General features: G+C 41.7%; 1 pseudogene; it reads right to left on the bottom strand.

Moving 5' to 3' along the window:
* Positions 1 to 17828, bottom strand: part of LOC118400855 (splicing factor 3B subunit 3-like) — a 32138-nt pseudogene extending 14310 nt beyond the window's left edge.
* Between the last annotated feature and the right edge of the window lie 2841 nt (positions 17829 to 20669).

Raw genomic sequence — 20669 nt, 5'->3', positions numbered from 1 at the left:
CAAAACATTAAGAATTATCCACCTTCCTAATATTGAGTTGCATCCCCTTTCGCCCTCAGAACAGCCTCAATTTGTCAGGGTATGGACAAGGTGTTGAAAGCGTTCCACAGGGATTCTGGCCCATGTTGACTCCAATGCTTCCCACAGTTGTATCATGTCGGTTGGATGTTCTATGGGTGGTGGGCCATTGTTGATACACACAGTGTGCCTGGCAGTTACTACCCTACCCCGTTCAAATCTTTTGTCTTGCCCATTCACCCCCTGAATGGCACGCATACACAATCCACATCTCAAGCCTTAAAAATCCTTCTTTAACCTGTCTCCTCCCCTTCATCTACACCGATTGAAGTGGATTTAACAAGTGACATCAATAAGGGATCATAGCTTGCACCTGGTCGGTCTATGTCCGTTTTAAACTATCAATGGAGAGTTTAAAACACCTCTAATCTCAGCATACACAGTGTGAAGACCCTCCCACTCTGTCTGCCAAATTCTTTCTCTTTGCTCATTTTCCTTAATGTCGGTGAGCGGAGCAGGGATGGTCGTCAGCCAAATGGGACGCACGGGAAAAATACGCCTCTTCCCCATTCCTTGAGGAGACTCTCCATGCAGACACTGATAGAGTTCGGTTGTGGCCATTTTGTTTGTTTTGGCACCTTTCAACACCCCTCATTATCACATTTATGCACGCAAACACACACTACTGATGACTACACACACACCATTGTTAATTGTATTTAGTTTACTTCATTTAATAAATATATTTTGCTATTCCTTATCTCCACGTTGTCTCCCTTTTTGATACGACCTTCGAGCCGGTTCGTGACAACCGAGTGTACAAAACAGACGTAGACTGACCAGATGAAAGCTATGATCCCTTACTGATGTCACTTGTAAGAGAGACATGAGACATGAATCACAACATTCCCTCTCAAACTGTGCCCTGAGACTACGGCAGAATCTCTCCTAATTTGGTACATGAAGCAATTACTATCAGTCCCATAGCTTTATTTGTATTCTTCACTAACCCAGTGCATTGCATAACAATCTTGAAATCTACTTCTGTAAACCAGTGTGTATGTCACGTTCTGACCATCGTTCGTATGTGTTTTCCTTGTTTTAGTGTTGGTCAGGACGTGAGCTGGGTGGGCATTCTATGTTGTGTGTCTGGTTTGTCTATTTCTATGTTTGGCCTGATATGGTTCTCGATCAGAGGCAGGTGTTAGTCATTGTCTCTGATTGGGAACCATATTTAGGTAGCCTGTTTTGTGTTGGGCTTTGTGGGTGATTGTTCCGGTCTCTGTGTTTGCACCAGATAGGACTGTTTAGGTTTTCACTTTTCTTGTTTTGTTTAGTCTGTTCATGTATAGTCGTCTTTATTAAAAACATGAATAACCACCGCGCTGCATTTTGGTCCGCCTCTCTTTCACCAGAAGAAAACCCTTACAGTGTAGAAGATACAATGCCTGACTTATGCAGGCTAACCAGCTGTATGAGCCAAGTCAAGGATGAAAGTCAGAGTGAAAGTGAGCCAGGCCACTGCACTACACTGACAGGCTAAAGCTCTGAAATCACATGATTTCTTGGAATATACTGGCAGAGCAGAGTTTCCATTAGGGAAATGTGGCGACAGACAACTGGACTAAATGGGTCCAGTAAATGTACTGGACCTATATGCATTGGGTGCATAATCCATTGCCTTCCTCTTGTGATGATTTAGTTGATAACTTTAATAGCAAATTAAGAGCAACCATTAACGCTACAGCTCCACTAATGTTGAAAAAAACAAAACATTTAAAACAGAGCTCTTTCGAATGAGGAAATAAATCCATTTAAAAAAGACAGGCAGAGCAGAAGTGGAGAAAGTCAAAATTGCAGGTCCATTATGCTGCTCAGATCAATTAGAAAACGCCAAACAGGCTCATTTTTCTAACTTGATTACTAATAAATCCAAATCATTTGAGAGCGCTCTTCGACCATTGATGGCCAGATAAATCTTACTTCCGCAAACCTCCTACTGGTCAAAAGTTCTAGAACACCTACTCATTCAAGGGTTTTTCTTTATTTTACTATTTTCTACATTGTATAATAATAGTGGAGACATAAAAACTGTGAAATAACACATATGGAATCGTGTAGTAACCAATAAAGTGTTAAACAAATCAACATGTTATATTTCAGATTCTTCAAATTGCCAACGACAGCTTTACACACTTGTCATTCTCTCAACCAGCTTCACCTGGAATGCTTTTCCAACAGTCTTGAAGGAGTTCCCACATATGCTGAGCACTTGTTGGCTGCTTTTCCTTGTCTCTGCAGTCCGACTCATCCCAAACCATCTCAATTTGGTTGAGGTCTGCGGATTGTGGAGGCCAGGTCATCTGATGCAGCACTCCATCACTCATTCTTGGTAAAATAGCCCTTACAAATCCTGGAGGTGTGTTGGGTCATTGTCCTGTTGAAAAACAAAATGATAGTGGGACTAAGCCCAAACCAGATGGAGTATCGCTGCAGAATGCTGTGGTAGACATAATGGTTAAGTGTGAATTCTAAATAAAATCAGACCGTGTCACCAACAAAGCACCCTCACACCATAACACCTCTTCCGCCATGCTATACGGTGGGATATACACATCCAGAGATCTGTTCACCCACACCGCGTCTCACAAAGACATGGCGGTTGGAACCAAAAATCCTCCTTTTGGAATCCAAACCAAAGGACAAATTTCCACCCGTCTTATGTCCATTGCTCGTGTTTCTTGGCCCAAACAAGTTTCTTCTTCTTAGTGGTGTCCTTTAGTAGTGGTATCTTTGCAGCAATTTGACCATGAAGGCCTGATTCGCAGTCTCCTCTGAACAGTTGATGTTGAGATGTGTCTGTTTTGCTTGAACTCTGAAGCATTTATTTGGGCTGCAACTTCTGAGGCTGGTAATTCAAATGAACGTATCCTCTGCAGCAGAGGTAACTCTGGATCTTCCTTTCCTGTGGCAGTCCTCATGAGAGCCAGTTCCTCATAACGCTTGATGGTTTTTGTGACTGCACTTGAAGAATCTTTCCATGTTCTTGAAATGTTCTGTATTGACTGACCTTCATGTCTTAAAGTAATGATGGACTGTCGTTTCTTTTATTTGATCTGTCCTTGCCATAATATGGACCTGGTCTTTTACCAAATAGGGCCATCTTCTGTGTACCACCACTACCTTGTCACAACACAACTGATAGGCTCAAACACATTGAGGAACTAAATTCCACAAATTAACTTTTAATTGAAATCCATTCCACCTCATGAAGCTGGTTCAGAGAATGCCAAGAGTGTGCAAAACAGTCAAGGCAAAGGGTGGCTATTTGAAGAATCTCATATATTTTGATATTTTTAACACTTATTTGGTTACTACATGATTCCATGTGTGTTATTTCATAGTTCAGTATTATTCTACAATGTAGAAAATAGTAAAAATAAAGAAAAACCCTTGAATGAGTAGGTGTTCTAAAACCTTTGACAGGTAGTGTACATGAACTCTCCTCTACATCTACAGTGCATTCGGAAATTCCAAATGTTGTTACATTAGAACCTTATTCTAAAATGGATTCAATTGTCGTCGTCCCCCTCAATCTACACACAAAACCCCATAATGACAAATTAAAAACAGGTTTTTAGAAATGTTAGCAAATGTATTAAAAATACAACTCTGGCTGGGCCACTCAACGACATTCAGGAGACACTCCTGTGTTGTCTTGGCTGTATGCTTAGGGTCGTTGTCCTGTCAGAAGGTGAACTTTTGCCCCAGTCTGAGGTCCTGAGCGTTCTGAAGCAGGTTCTCATTACTTTTGATTTTGACCTCCCCCTTTGTTCAGCGACACATTATTCAATTTCTGTTAGTCACATGTCTGTGGAACTTGTTAAGTTTGTCTCAATTGTTGAATCTTATGTTCATACAAATATTTACACGTTAGGTTTGCTGAAAACAAAAAGTTGACAGTGAGAGGATGTTTATTTTTTTGCTGAGTTTACAATAACTGCAACCAAATACTGCAGATGTGGATTGTAACTGATAGGAGAATAACTTGCAACTAAAGATAAGAAATTGATGTATATACATTTCCACACTGTGGTTGCAATACTATTAAATAGTGTTAAAGTGGTTTGGGAAAAAAGTTCTGCTTGTTTTGGTGGGAGAATAAATCACCATGCAGTAAATTAGTTAATAGACCAAAAAGAAAGTTCCAAATCACTCAGCCAATAACAGCAAATGTTTGTTTTCCCCTGCCCACTCAAAACACTCCTAGACAGTCCCAGCAAAAATCTTGCTTGAGAAACTTCTCTGCTAACAATCACAGAAAGGTACTTTGTTACCCTGAAATAATTTGATATTGAGGCCAAAACGGCTGCATTGGACCTTTAACAAATACCTTCAATGTGTCGGCGCACAGTCCACACAGCATTGGGCTTACCGGGCAGCTCAGATACAGCCATCTCTGACACCTGGAGGGAACAAGCACTGATCAGATAGATACTCACTGTCTTCGAACCTAAGCATTTACCATCCTGTGCATTAAGATGTTAAGATCTGCTGGGATCAGAGGTATACACATTCTCTCCAGTGCTTTGTCAGAGAAGAGACATGAATATCATCACTTTTACAGCTTCTAATGAAAACCTAGAAACCAAACTCTGCCCAAATCTGGTTTCTGGTGTGCATGTGAGTGAGTATCTGCATACGTTTGTTCAAATGTAGTCATTGCTCAAATACTACTGTGGTATGTCACACACAGTATGAATGTGTGTGTAGGAGCACTTTCTGGGAGGTGGAATAGCAGAACACATACCTCCAGTCCATGTCTGAGGACTGAGGGTGGATTTGGGTCCCCTGCCACATGCTAATGAGGTCACTCCCCAGCTGTCAGGTCAGCAATCTAGAGACGGACAAAGAGTAAGAGAGATGAGTAGAAGAAATGAGCCAGTGATGAGATCGGTATTCTATCGGAGTTAGAATATCAAGTAAAACAGGCACAGTTTGACAGTGTCTGTGTATAATGTGGAGATCAGAGGTTCTTAAACTCTATTATTACAGGTAGTTTACAATTAAATGTCACAATACATTAAATTTGGCTGCTGGGGGGCAAATTGCCCTCGTCCTGGAGAAGTTGTCAGTTGGACTACGGTCAACATCACTATAAGATGACTATATTATTTGATTTGTTTGCCATCTAGTTTATCCCCTGAAAGTTTGTTAACTAGCCATATTGACGCTAGTCAATTTGATGTGGTCCATAAATCAATAGCCCAAATGTCTGTCAGGTGCATGCAAAAGGTAGTTAAAAAAATGTTTAAAAGAGGATCATGTTAATGTACTTCGCTATGTAGGCCTACATTGGTTGGAGAAAAAAGTACATTAGGTCTAATTACCACTCACTATACAGTATGTTTAGCCAACTGTACAAAGAATATACTGGTGCTTGCAAAGTAAACATCTAACAGTACCACGGCTAATGCGCCCTACTGCTGTGTGATAGGCAGTGCCCACAAAAGATTGGAAATGAACCTAAACCACTCATACTTGTCAGGTATAGTTGGTAAATTTTATATCACGCAATTATCCAATGGCGCCTAATATTGAGAGATAACGTGAGGCTACCCTACGCATCTGAAATGACATGATCATGCAGTATAACAAAGCTAAAATGGGCACAATTGTTTTGCATGGAATAATCAGGAATGTGTCAGTCTGACTACGCTCTTCAAGACCAAATAGTTGGCATTTCGTTAAATTCCTTGAAAACAGCACACAGTTGTAAGTGGTTTTAGCAGAGCTGTGGGTTTCCTTGCTCCCCAGCAGCCAAATCTAACACTCTAAACCTTGTGAAGTTTTATTGAAAACCATTTAGTCAGAGAAGAGACATGACTCATCACTGCAACAGCATAACATCCCTCTCCTCAAACCCTGCCCCATTTGTCCTCCTGCTAACCCGCATGGCAAGCGAGCAAAAATCAGTTTCATTGTGAGGCTGTCTGGCCTCTGCCTGCATGTGGTGAGCCACACCGTATCCAAAAACGGGAAAACACCTCGGTTGAGTACAAGAGGAAAAGGTGCATAACTACCTTAAATACAAAAATCTATGGGAATCGAAAACTATTGACACGCACATAGGGTTGTACATTCTGGGGAATATTCAGTCGTGGAAACTTTATGGAAATAACAGGAATATGCAAATTAATACTAATATGATTTAAATGTAGATGTTTTTTGCATTGTTTATATTTACCATATGGAGACAAACAAACCTTATAAGTAGACATAATTGCAATGATTAACTCCTTCCTATAGAAATAAAACAATTTAGTTACAATCTGAACTTTAATTAAATGAGTTGACTCTTCACATGGGATGATTTCACTGAACAACAAAAGGAAATATTGAATGATCCATCGCATCTCCCAAAAGGTTTTCAACATACAGTATATCACAAGTGAGTACACCCCTCACATTTTTGTAAATATTTGAGTATATCTTTTCATGTGACAACACTGAAGAAATGACACTTTGCTACAATGTAAAGTAGTGAGTGTACAGCTTGTATAACAGTGTAAATTTGCTGTCCCCTCAAAATAAATCAACACACAGCCATTAATGTCTAAAATGCAGGCAACAAAAGTGAGTACACCCCTAAGTGAAAATGTCCAAATTGGGCCCAAAGTGTCAATATTTTGTGTGGCCACCATCATTTTCCAGCACTGCCTTAACCCTCTTGGGCATGGAGTTCACCAGATCTTCATAGGTTGCCACTGGCGTCCTCTTCCACTCCTCCATGACGACATCATGGAGCTGGTGGATGTTAGAGACCTTGTACTCCTCCACCTTCCGTTTGAGGATGCCCCACAGATGCTCAATAGGGTTTAGGTCTGGTGACATGCTTGGCCAGTCCATCACCTTAACCCCCAGCTTCTTTAGCAAGGCAGTGGTCGTCTTGGAGGTGTGTTTGGTGTCGTTATCATGTTGAAATACTGCCCTGCGGCCCAGTCTCCGAAGGGAGGAGATCATGCTCTGCTTCAGTATGTCACAGTACATGTTGGCATTCATGGTTCCCTCAATGAACTGTAGCTCCCCGGTGCCGGCAGCACTCATGCAGCCCCAGACCATGACACTCCCACCACCATTCTTGACTGTAGGCAAGACACACTTGTCTTTGTACTCCTCACCTGGTTGCCGCCACACACGCTTGACACCATCTGAACCACATAAGTTTCTTGGTCTCATCAGACCACAGGACATGGTTCCAGTAATCCATGTCCTTAGTCTGCTTGTCTTCAGCAAACTGTTTGCAGGCTTTCTTGTGCATCATCTTTAGAAGAGGCTTCCTTCTGGGACGACAGCCATGCAGACCAATTTGATGCAGTGTACGGCGTATGGTCTGAGCACTGACAGGCTGACCCCCCACCCCTTCAACCTCTGCAGCAATGCTGGCAGCACTCATATGTCTATTTCCCAAAGACAACCTCTGGATATGACGCTGAGCATGTGCACTCAACTTCTTTGGTCGACCATGGCGAGGCTGGTTCTGAGTGGAACCGGTCCAGTTAAACCGCTGTATGGTCTTGGCCACCGTGCTGCAGCTCAGTTTCAGGGTCTTGGCAATCTTCTGATAGCCCAGGCCATCTTAATGTAGAGCAACAATTATTTTTTTCAGATCCTCAGATAGTACTTTGCCATGAGGTGCCATGTTGAACTTCCAGTGACCAGTCAGTATGAGGGAGTGTGAGAGCGATGACCCCAAATTTAACACACCTGCTCCCCATTCACACCTGAGACCTTGTAACACTAACGAGTCACATGACACCGGGGAGGGAAAATGGCTAATTGGGCCCAATTTGGACATTTTCACTTAGGGGTGTACTCACTTTTGTTGCCAGCGCTTTAGACATTAATGGCTGTGTGTTGAGTTATTGAGGGGACAGCAAATTTACACTGTTAAATAAGCACTCACTACTTTACATTGTAGCAAAGTGCCATTTCTTCAGTGTTGTCACATGAAAAGATATACTCAAATATTTACAAAAATGTGAGGGGTGTACTCACTTGTGATATACTGTACATCTGTAAAATGATAGCCAAAGCTTTAGCCTAGAAACTGTCTTCCTCTCAGGCTTCCATGTCTTCTGGTCCTCCTCAATGTCCATTTCTTGAACAGCAGACCGAGGCCTCATCGTCACTGTCCAACCTTGAGGATGGCTCGTTGTCAGGCTCAAAAAGCCTCAAATTTGCCTGGATGGCCACCAATTTTTCAACCCTTATATTGTTCTGTAGTGTGCTATGGTGTGTGTTCCCAAACAAGGACATCAAATTCCCAAACGCAAAACCAGTTGCGCTCTGAGGTGGCTGATGTTGGTGGGATTTGGAGAATGGAGGCAACAGAGTAAAGAGCCTCAGATCCACAAAGTCTCTTCTACCAGGTGGCTGATGATATATGTTGGCACGACTTCCATATTGCATCACCATCTCAAACGACTTGCTTGGAAATGTACTTCGCCAGACTGGCAAGAACCTTGCCCTCATCCAGGCCAAGGTAGCAAGACATGGTAGTTATGACACCATAGGCCTTGTTGATCTCTGCACCAGACAAGATGCTCTTGCCAGCATACTTGGGGTCCAACATGTACGCTACGGCGTGTATGGGCTTCAGGCAGAATTCTTCATGCTTTTTGATGCATTTCAGAACTGCAGTCACCTCTGCTTGGAGCAACAGTAAAGTGGGCAGGGTGGATTTTTTCCCTTACATCTGCAAACAGTCTGAAGATCAGACAGGATGGCATTGTCTCCTTCAATCCATGCAATGGCTACTGCTATAGGTTTCAGGAGTTGAGGATGCTTACCACTCTCTCTCAAAATACATCATCCAGGAGGCTCCTCTTGATGGGGCTGTCCATATCAGCAAACTGTGATATGGCCATTTCTTGGAGAGACTCCTTCCCCTCCAGGAAACTGTCAAACATGATGACAACACCGCCACCCTAACGGGTGTTGCTGGCCAAGCTTATTCTTCTCACTTTGCTTGGTGAGGTAGATTGCTGCTATAACTTGATGACCCTTCACATACCTAACCATTTCCTTGGCTCTCTTGCAGAGTGTATCCATTGTTTTCAGTGCCATGACGTCCTTGAGGAGCAGATTCAATGCATGAGCAGCACAGCCAATGGGTGTGATGTGAGGGTAGGACTCCTTTAGACCAAGCAGCCTTCATGTACGCAGCATTGTCTGTCACCAGTGCAAATACCTTATGTGGTCCAAGGTCATTGATGACTGCCTTCAGCTCATCTACAATGTAGAGACCGGTGTGTCTGTTGTCCCTTGTGTCTGTGCTCTTGTACAATACTGGTTGAAGGGTGGAGATGATGTAGTTAATTATTCCTTGCCCACGAACATTCAACCACCCATCAGAGATGATTGCAATACAGTCTGCTTTCTCTATGATTTGCTTGACCTTCACTTGAACTCTGTTGAACTCTGCATCCAGCAAATGAGTAGATAAAGTATGTCTGGTTGGAGGGGCATATGCTGGGCGAAGAACATTCAGAAATCTCTTCCAATACACATTATTGGAAGAGTATCAGAGGTGAACCAGTTGCAAACACAGCTCGAACAAAACATTGATAATTTCTCTGACCACATTCCTCCATTGAGTCAAAACAACTTCTGATTCCAGGAGGACCATGACCTGTTGCTATCTGATTCATAATTTTCACCTCGAATAGAAGTAGAGGGACTTTTGTCAGAGGTTGCTTGTTGTGAGCGCTAAAGGAACTTTATGCACTTGGCCAGATGATTCTGCATCTGTTGCATTCTTCACATATGATTTGGCACAGTATTTGCAAATGTACACAGCTTTTTCTTCTACATTAGCTGCAGTGAAATGTCTCCACACATCAGATAGTGCCTGTGGCATTTTCCTGTAAAGATGAGGGGTAAAAAAAAATAGAAAAAATAAAAATACAATTCCATGTACAGATAAATAGTTAAGCAGTTCGATTAAACTCCTCCTTCATATAATAAATGTTTAAAATGAAACATGGAAACAGGTGAACTAACACTCAGTTAGCAGGCTCAAGCAAGCGAAATCCCACATGGTAGCAAAAACTAACTAGCAGAAATTGTTAAGTTAGAAATGATTTAAACACTTTGCTGTAGGCAACCATTTACTAGTTAACAAAAAATAATGTGTATCATGTAAAATATTCACCCCACCCGGTATTGTAATCAAAACTTACCAGAAAGCATGTAGTCCTTGGCTCAGACAGTGTAGTAGTGTGGGCTCAATAGCAACTCAGTGTGCAAGCTCTTGAGAATCAGCTGTACATGTGATGGAAGAATGCGCTGTGCATGCAGAGGGTTGCAACTCCACTGAATTGGGGAAAGTTTAACCAAAACATACCACAAGATCTAGATTTGCCTTGTGTATCCCACAAAAAAGTTCAGTTAAAAGCTCAAATTTGATGAATTTAAGCTAAATGAACTTCCTATGGAAAATTTCCCCCAAAATTCTGGATATTTACCATGAAGTTTCCGACCTTTTGCAACCATACACGCACACCAAATACACAACACAGAAATATATATACACACACTTCTGCTAAGCTTCCCAATAAAGCAATAAAAATATTAAAGTATCCCAGAAAAGTGCTAGAGAAATGGCCCACGTTAACATGAGAAGCGTGGAAGTGGGCGGATTTCCTTGTCCTTTCATCAGCCGTGATTCTGGGCAGCTCCATAATAAGAGATGTGACCGTCCCTGGTACAAAAACAATGCCTTATCCTAGAGCTCGAGTAAATTACCTTACTAAGCTGCTCCCAAATGTACTACTTCAAGACATGGAAATAGATTTAATGACATTATGAAGGGCAATTTTGAAAAGTTGAAACTGGATTTTAAAGAGTTGATTGACTCCTCTGTTAAACACCAATAAGACCCATCATATCTGGCCCTCTGTCATCTCTGAATCGCGGCATTGATCGCTTTAGCAGGATTCTCTCTTCACAACTGGCTATGTGATAATTGCAGCTCAATGTGTAACTTTTGTTGACAATTGCGATACCTTTTTGGAAACAAAACACGTTTTATAAGGAGGATGGGATCCACCCAAATCATAAGGGATCCAGTTTCCTTTCACAGCACTATAAGGCTGCATTGAGACTAGAGGTCGACTGATTCATCTGCATTTTTGGATGCCGAATACATTGCAATCCATGAGGAAACTGCGTGGCAGGCTGACCTGTTACACGAGTGCAGCAAGGAGCCACAGTACGTTGCTAACTAGCATTAAACTTATCGTATCACTAGTTAACTGCACATGGTTTAACTAGCTTGTCCTGCGTTGCATATAGTCAATGCGGTGCCTGTTAATTTATCATCAAATCACAGCCTACTTTGACAAACGGGTGAGGATTTCACAAAAGTGCATTTGCGAAAAGCATAATCGTTGCACCAATGAACCTAACCACAAACATCAATGCCTTTCTTAAAATCAATAAACAAATATATATATTTTTTAGTTAAAAGAAATTAATGTTAGCAGGCAATATTAACTAGGGAAATTGTCACCTCTTGCGTTCAGTGCAAGCAGAGTCAGGGAATATGCAGCAGTTTGGGCCACCTGGCTCGTTGCGAACTGTGTGAAGACTAATTCATTTGCCAGAATTATGACATAACATTGAAGGTTGTGCAATGCAACAGCAATATTTAGACTTAGGGTTGCCACCCGTTTGATAAAATATGGAAGAGTTACGTATTTCACTGAAAGAATAAACGTTTTGATTTCTAAATGATAGTTTCCGGATTTGACCATATTAATGACCCATGGCTCGTATTTCTTTGTGTTATATTCTAATTAAGTGTATGATTTGATAGAGCAGTCTGACTGAGCAGGAACGTTCCGTTAAATTTCCAGGTCAAGTTAAGCCTTGGAATTTTGTTTAAATTCATCAAAAAAGTTAGCTTGTCACATCAACCCTTTTTTGTGGGATACACAAGGCAATTATAGGTCTTGTGGTATATTTTGGTTAAACTATCCCCAAATCAGTGGACTTGCAACCCTCTGCATGCACAGTGCATACTTCCATCTCATGTGCAGGGTCATCAAGTTATAGCAGCAAGCTACCTCACCAAGCAAAGTGAGAAGAACAAGAGCACCACATTGAAGCTGCCCAGCAACACCCGTTAGGGTGGTGTTGTCATCATGTTTGACAGTTTCCTGGAGGGGAAGGAGTCTCTCCAAGAAATGGCCATATCAGTTTGCCAATAGGGACAGCCCCATCAAGAGGATCCTCCAGGATGATGTATTTTGGGAGAGAGTGGTAAGCAGCCTGAAACCTATAGCAGTAGCCATCGCACGGATTGAGGGAGACAATGCCATCCTGTCAATCAAGAAAAAGCGTCAAACTGTAACCAGTGCCTGCAACCTGGTTCAGGTTATCAGTCAACCAACCTACCATGGTAGTTACGAACAATACAGGAAATCAATCAACATGTATTAATCACATCTTTACTAATGCTGCAGAAATTAGCTTGAAAGCAGTATCCAGATCCATCGGATATAGTGATCACAATATAGTAGCCATATCTAGGAAAACTTAAGTTCCAAAGGCTGGGCCTAATATAGTGTATAAGTAAGTGTATTTTGTATTGATTCCTATGTTATTGATGTAAAGAATATGTTGGTCCGTGGTGTGTAATGAGGAGCAAACAGATACTGTACTTGACACAATTATGAAATTGCTTATTCCCGTTGATAATAAGCATTAAGAAAATGACTGAAAACTTAAATCCCTGTGGATTGATGAGGAATTGAAAAATGGTATGGTTGAGAAGGATGAGGCAAAAATGAACGGCAAATAAGTCTGGCTGCACAACCGATTGGCAGACTTATTGCAAATTGAGAAATCATGTGGTTAAACCGAATAACAATAATTAACTACACTATGAAACAAAGACATTAAATAAAGAATGATAGTAAAAAGCTTTGGAGCACCTTAAATTATATTTTGGGAAAAAAGGCAAACTCCATAATTCATTGATTCAGATGGATCAATTCATCACAACACCAACTGATAATGTCCACTACATCAATGATTTTTTAATTTGCAAGATTAGCAAACATAGGCATGACATGCCAGTAATAAATACTGACACTATGCATCCAAGTATATCTGACCAAACTATTATACACAAACATTGTAATTTTTCATTCTGTAAAGTTAGTGTGGAAGAGGTGGAAAAATATTGTCTATCATCAATGACAAGCCACGGGGTCTGACTACTTGGGTGGAAAATTACTGAGGATAATAGAGGACGATTTGCCATATTTCCAATTTAAGCTTACTAGAATGTGTGTTCCCCCAGACTTGGAGGGAAACAAGTAATCAGCCGGTTACCAAGCATTAGTCAACTTTTGGAAACAATTGTTTGACCAGATGGAATGCTATTTTACAGTAAACAAATTAACAAGACTTTCATCACACTTATAGTGAAGGACATTCAACAAGATCAGCACTTACACAAATGACTGATTGGCTGAGAGAAAGAGATGATAAAAACATTGTGGGGCCGTTTTGTTAGACTTCAGTGCGGCTTTTGACATTATCAACCATAGTCTGCTGCTGGAAAAATGTACCGTCCCTGGTACAAAAACAATGCCTTATCCTAGAGCTCGAGTAAATTACCTTACTAAGCTGCTCCCAAATGTACTACTTCAAGACATGGACATAGATTTAATGACATTATGAAGGGCAATTTTGAAAAGTTGAAACTGGATTTTAAAGAGTTGCAATATTGCAAATATGTTATGGCTTTACACCCCCTGCTATACTGTGGATGAAACGTTACCTGTCTAACAGAGCACAGAGGGTGTAATTAAATGGAATCCTCTTCAACATAATCCAGGTAGAATTAGGAATTCCCCAGGGGAGCGAGCGGTCTACTTTAAAAAACTCTTTACTAACGACAAGCATAAAGCCAGTGTGTCTATGAAAGGGGAGGATACCTAATCAGTTGTACAGCTGGACATATTCAACTGAAATGTGTCTTCCTCATTTAACCCAACCCCTCTGAATCAGAGGTGCGAGGGGCTGCCATAATCGACATCACGTCGTCGGCACCCGGGGAACAGTGGGTTAACTGTCTGGCTCAGGGGCAGAACGACAGATTTTTACCTTGTCAGCGCGGGGACTCGGTAACCTTCCGGTTACTGGCCCAACCACTAGGTTACCTGCCGCCCCTATGCGGACGACTCAGCACTATACATGTCAACTTCTACAGCGACTTAAATGACTGCAACACTTAAGAGTTGCAGTTCGTTTCAGAATGGGTGGCAAGGAATAAGTTACTCCTAAATAATTAAAAAACTAAAAGCGTTATTTGGGACAAATCATTCACTAAATCCTAAACCTCAACTAAACAATGTGGAAATGGAGCAAGTTGAGGTGACGAAACTGCTTGGAGTTACCCTAGATTGTAAACTGTCATGGTCAAATCATATTGATATAACAGTAGCTAAGATGGGGAGAAGTTGGTCTATAATAAAGCGCTGCTCTACCTTCTTAACAGCACTATCAAAAAGACAGGTCCTACAGGCCCTAGTTGTCGCACGCGGACTACTGTTCAGTCGTGAGGTCAGGTGCCACAAAGAGGGACTTAGGAAAATTGCAATTGGCTCAAAACAGGGCAGCACGGCTAGTCCATGGAGGTACACATTAATAACATGCACGTCGATTTCTCATGGCTCAAAGTGGAGGAGAGAGTGACTTAATCACTACTTGTATTTGAGAGAGGTATTGACATGTTGAATGCACCGAGCGGTCTGTTTAAACTATTGGCACACAGCTCAGACACCCATGCAGACCCCACAAGACATGCCACCAGAGGTCTCTTAAAGGTCCAAGTGCAGAGCAGACTATGGGAGAAGCACAATACTACATAGAGCCATGAATACATGGAACTATGTAACTCATGCAAAAAAATGATGAAAATACACCTTATGGAACAGCAGGGACTGTGAAGCAACTCAAACATAGGCACAGACACATGTATATATACACACACACGGTAACATACACACCATACAGACATAGATTCTGTGTTGTAGATATGTGGTAGTAGAGTAGGGCATTCTGCTGTGAATGTATTGTAATGTTTTTAAAATTGTACAAGTGCCTTCATTTGACTGGACCCCAGGAAGACTATCTGCTGCCAACGGAGCTCCATCATAAATACACACACCTGGCAGGAGATAAGGGAGAGGTTCTCCTGCTCGTCCACCAGCACCAGGTTCTTGAGGGGGCGTGGCTGGGAGAAGAAATCTCCCTCCAGGGGCATGGCAGAGGAGAATTCTGGCTCTTCATCGTCATCTCCAAGATGGGCTATCTGGTAAAGGTAACTAGCAGAGAGAGAAGGGAGGAGACTATGAACAAACCGATTCACACAGAAGAGCAAGATGATAAAGATGGATGTCTCAGTAATGTGTGGTGTTGAGGGGGATTCTAGCTAAATGAATGACTTACTGGTTGCCGAACTTTGAAGAGACAAATAAGAAGCCGGTCTTCAGCACACACATGGCTGTGGCTACAGGGATGGTGTCAAAGTACTTCATCCTCATCTCTGTAAATGTTTTTCAATGAGAAGGAATCCCATCATGTGAACACAGACCTGTGTGTGTGCTGAGATCAGGTGTTTATGCTATATTCATGTTGTCAGAGAAGAGACATGAAGACTCATCACTTCAACAGCACTCTTTGCTGCCCTCCCCCACTTTCTATCTCAGACTGCACACTGCTGCCCTCACCATCTCCTCATCCGTCTCCAGGGTGACCTTGAAGATGTCCCCCTGCTCCATTTGGGCCAGGAAAAAGAACATGGACTTGGTCTTGTGGGTGGCTGAGCAGACGAAGATCATGCCTCTCTCAGAATCATCCAGGTCATTCTGTGTTTAGGGCAAAATAAAGAATGAGGGCACTGTGTGGATAGTACCAATAACTTAAAACTGATCCATACAAACATTCACAAATTCAACGACTGGTCTGGTTAGCCAAGTCCTTTGTTAATATATTTTATTACAAGGCTGTAACGTAACAAAATGTGGAAAAAGTCATGGGCTCTGAATACTTTCCGAATGCACCACATGTGTACAACTTCATGAGCTGGATTGCTCGTCGTTTATTTTCTTTTGCGCTCATTAGCATATTTAGCTAGCAGCCTCCATGGAAATTTGCTATGACTTGTGCTAATGTGTTAGCATTCTGGTAACATGTGTTTAATGGTCTATTTTTTTTTTGTGACGATATGAAAATCTGGAAACTGCCCAACCTTAGTTGCTAATATGACTAGGACTGTGCCTTTGGCTTCTTATATGAAACCAAATAGAACAGCAGAGAAATGCTGGTTAATGGCATGAGGAAGTCTTGACAAAATAATTGTCTCAACATTTATGGCTAGATTTTCACAAGGCTACTTTGAAGCAAGGCATGCCTCATTTGACATCAAGTAAAAGGTTTAGCTTTCAAACAATTACTGCCTCAAGCTTACATTTTAATTGTGGCTATCTATTTTGTGTTTTTTGTGTTCGTTCGTTCTCTCTCTCTCTCTCTCTCTCTCTCTCTCTCTCTCTCTCTCTCTCTCTCTCTCTCTCTCTCTCTCTCTCTCTCTCTCTCTCTCTCTCTCTCTCTCTCTCTCTCTCTCTCTCTCTCTCTCTCTCGTGGGGTCATTGTCAGCTTCCTGGACGGAGGTAGAAGTAATAGGTCACATGCTGTGGGTCAGTGGAAACTAAGAGGATGGAATGAGGATTTACAGGACAGCTGTAGTAGCAGAGCAGCTGTGTGGGGATCAGAGGTGTCTAAGCTCTCTCCAGTGGTTTGTCAGAGAAGAGACTTGAGACAAGAGTGCATGAGCCAATTCACATATCATAGGGGTCAGTGCTGGGCTCTCACCTTATAGTCAGTCTCTAGACAGGCAAACATTGGGTTCTCAAAGCCCACGTCCACTCCTACCACGTGGTACACCAGCAGGTTGGCCTTGTGACCCTCCAGGGGAGAGGAGATGGTGAGACGTGCTGCTGCATCTCTGTTCAGGATGTATACCAGCTTCTTGAAACACAGAGGTAATCAGTAAACTACAACACCTGGAAACAAATATGTAAATCAGTAAACTACAACTCGGAGATGAAAACCGTCCATTGCAATAGGGGATTAGCCCATCAAGTCACAGATGTCAACGACAAAAAATTACCGCTATCAACACTTTCCAAAACAATCTTTCACAGTTCTCGGAGCTTATTTACCCATCATGACTGCCCTGCCCTGCCCTTGGGGTCGACGGCAAGGAACTGTCCAGGGATGATGCGACGACAGCCACTCTTGCCAAAGGTCTCCTGATGGATCTTCTCAAACGTGTTATTGGAAAGGTGGTACTCCAGGATCACGATGAGGCCCGAGTCACTGCCCACCACAATGTAGTCTAGGGATGAAAAGCACAAATGTCTCAAAAGAGATTTCAAAATCAGAGCTTTTCAACCATATACATAGAAAATATGAATCTACATTACACACAGCAACTACTCTTTTGACGCCAAGATTGAGTCATATCTATATACCAAAATGCAATCTCAGGTGTACAGGCAGACACACATACATAACACACACCTTTAGTTCCTCCAGTCAGCCTGAAGGCCATAAGGGAGCGGATATTGCCAAACACCTCCATGGTGAGCAGGGTATGAACCTTCCCTGTGTTGGCATCTAGACGCAGGAGCTCAATGATCTTCCCCCCCAGAAACAACTATCTCCTGCATCTTGGTTCCCGCAAGGCAAGTCAATAAATATTCCCAAAAATGATCATATGTGACATCAATTTTATACAGTATATACACTCAGGGTGAAAGTAGATTTCTTCCTGGTACGGGACCTCTTCAGTGTGCACACACTTGTACTTTTCTGTGTTTCATTCTAAACATAGCATTACATATAGAATCCATATGAATTTAATAGGATCTCTGTGGGCCTAATGGTAAAGCTTAGTCATTTAATTCAAACATGTATTACCTTTAAAATGTGGCATTACCAAAAACCAGTTATGATGATGTTTTCATCTGATTGTCAAACAATAATTTCAAAAGGCACCTGTAAGCCTGGCTACCTACCCACTTTTGTACACGAAAATAATTCCAGCATCCATTCCAACATCAAAAAGGTTCATGAATGACATTCAGTGATGGCCTTTCATCAAGCATACACTTGCAACCTGAATTGCTGCATCAACTAACGTTCAAGTCCATTCGCTCATTTTCCATGTGACTGACATGCAGTAATGATAGTGTGAAAGCTTCCAGTTCTTGGCTTATACGTTTTAATTGTGATAGGCTCATGGTCAACCGGTATGGTGTAGCTACACTATTTATTCTGCCATTACTCTGTTTCGGGCTTACTTTCACCCCATATAAACACTCAGGGATGAGCGAGCACAAGAGGGGATGTTACACTAATTGCCCAAAGGTATGTGGACACCTGCCCATTAATATGAAGTTGGTCCCCCCTTTGCTGCTATAACAGCCTCCACTCTTCTGGGAAGGCTTTCCATGAGATGCTGGAACATTGCTGCAGGGACTTGCTTCCATTCAGCCACAAGAGCATTAGTGAGATCGGGCACTGATGTTGGGCGATTAGGCCTGGCTTGCAGTCGGTGATCCAATTCATCCCAAGGGAGTTTAATGGGGTTGAGGTCAGGAATCTGGGCAGGCCAGTCAAGGTCTTCCACACTGATCTCGATAAATAATTTCTGTATGGACCTTGCTTTGTGCACGGTGGCATTGTTATGCTGAAATAAGAAAGGGCCTTCCCCAAACTGGGCATGGTGATCTTGGGCTTGTGTTGCAGCTTCTCGGGAATGGAAATTAATTTCATGAAGCTCTCGAAGAACAGTTATTGTGCTGACGTTGCTTCCAGAGGCAGTTTGGGACTTGGTAGTGAGTGTTGTAACCAAGGACAGACGTTTTTTTAAGTGCTACAGCACTCGGCGGTCCCATTCTGTGAGTTTGTGTAGCCTATCACTGCTCATAGACATTTCCACTTCACAATAACAGAACTGACTTGTTGGAAAGGTGCCATGGTTTGAAAGTCACTGAGCTCTTCAGTTAAACCATTCTACTGACAATATTTGTCTATGGAGATTGCATGGCTGTGTGCTCGATTTTATACACCTGTCAGCAACGGGTGCGGCTGAAGTAGCCGAAAGGGTGTCCACATACTTTTGTATATAATGTGTATGTACCTGAGAAGTTGCCATGGATGGCGTGGGTGACGCCAGCAGCAGAGTCAGGTTATACAGAAACAGTGTCTTTTTCGCAACCTTCAGGTGCAGGTGAAATAGGCCACAGCTGTGGGAGAAAGGATTAGTAAATTGTTGCACACAAAAAAGTTTAGCATTGTTGGAAGTGTTAAAACATAACTAGCAACGTAGCTTTTATATGACAGGGTATGAATTGGCTCCTCAGTTCTCATGATGCAACAAAGTAATGATCGTCGTTGATACTGCACACTCATTTGCAAGAAAAGCATTTCGTCATTTGTTGACGATAGTTAACTAGTCAACATTGATTACAAACAAAACCATAACTATTTAGCTAAGTTAGACTACTGTAGCTAGCTACAAAAATACTTTACGAAATAGACAGAGCAACTTTGCAATACTTAACTTGCATACTATCCTAAAAAAAACACCTACGGTGCTAGGCTTTCATTCAGCCAACCGGTCATCTTCAAAATTGAGAAACTCGTAACCATTTTTCTATTGATATATTTTATTTTCAATATTGTATTGTGGGGATACTGTATGCAAATTATTTACGGTGTAGCATCTGGGATGAAGCTAATATCAACTTGATGACACATTTAATTCACAACATTGTGAACGTAATGATACTTTTACGGGTAAACGCTTGCTGTCGATCGTGGGTCCTTCATGATCTGCCACGTCATTAAACAAATTCGGTCCACAACGTGCCTGAAACCTAGCGACACAATTATAAGGACGTAACATGGAGTTCAAAAATATAAAATAAAATGTATATGGCGTATATATCTAAAATTTGCTATCAATTGTTTAAATTAACAAAAATAAAATGAAAAAGCGGCCAACATCAACACATTTAACAGTTGACACTATTCCACTGGGTGGCGACAATGCATATGCTTTGCTTAGAAGCTGAGGTGGCTCAGTGGGATGAAATATGCAGACAAATACAGGAACTATGATGCAGGTAGTCAGTGCAGACTCGGAAAATATCCCCCTCATAAAATACCACAACGGGTGGCAACTTTGAAGAATCTCAAATCAAATATTGATTTTGATTTGTTAAACACTATTTTGGTTACTACATGATTCAATAGGTGTTATTTCATAGTTTTGATGTCGTCACTATTTATTCTACAATGTAGAAAATAGTAAAAATAAAGAAAACCCCATGAATGAGTAGGTGTGTCCAAACTTTTTACTAGTAATGTATTTAATCATCATCATCATTAATCTGTTATTTGCGCATGCCTGTATTTTCAGGACAGTGCCCGCGTCTTGATGAACATGATGAAACTACAGTTCCCTTGAAGCACACGACTTACCATGGATTTGCCGAATTCAC

The sequence above is a fragment of the Oncorhynchus keta genome, chromosome 22 (assembly GCF_023373465.1).
Source record: "Oncorhynchus keta strain PuntledgeMale-10-30-2019 chromosome 22, Oket_V2, whole genome shotgun sequence".
NCBI lineage: Eukaryota > Metazoa > Chordata > Actinopteri > Salmoniformes > Salmonidae > Oncorhynchus > Oncorhynchus keta.
This window is presented reverse-complemented; position numbering and strand designations above follow the sequence as displayed.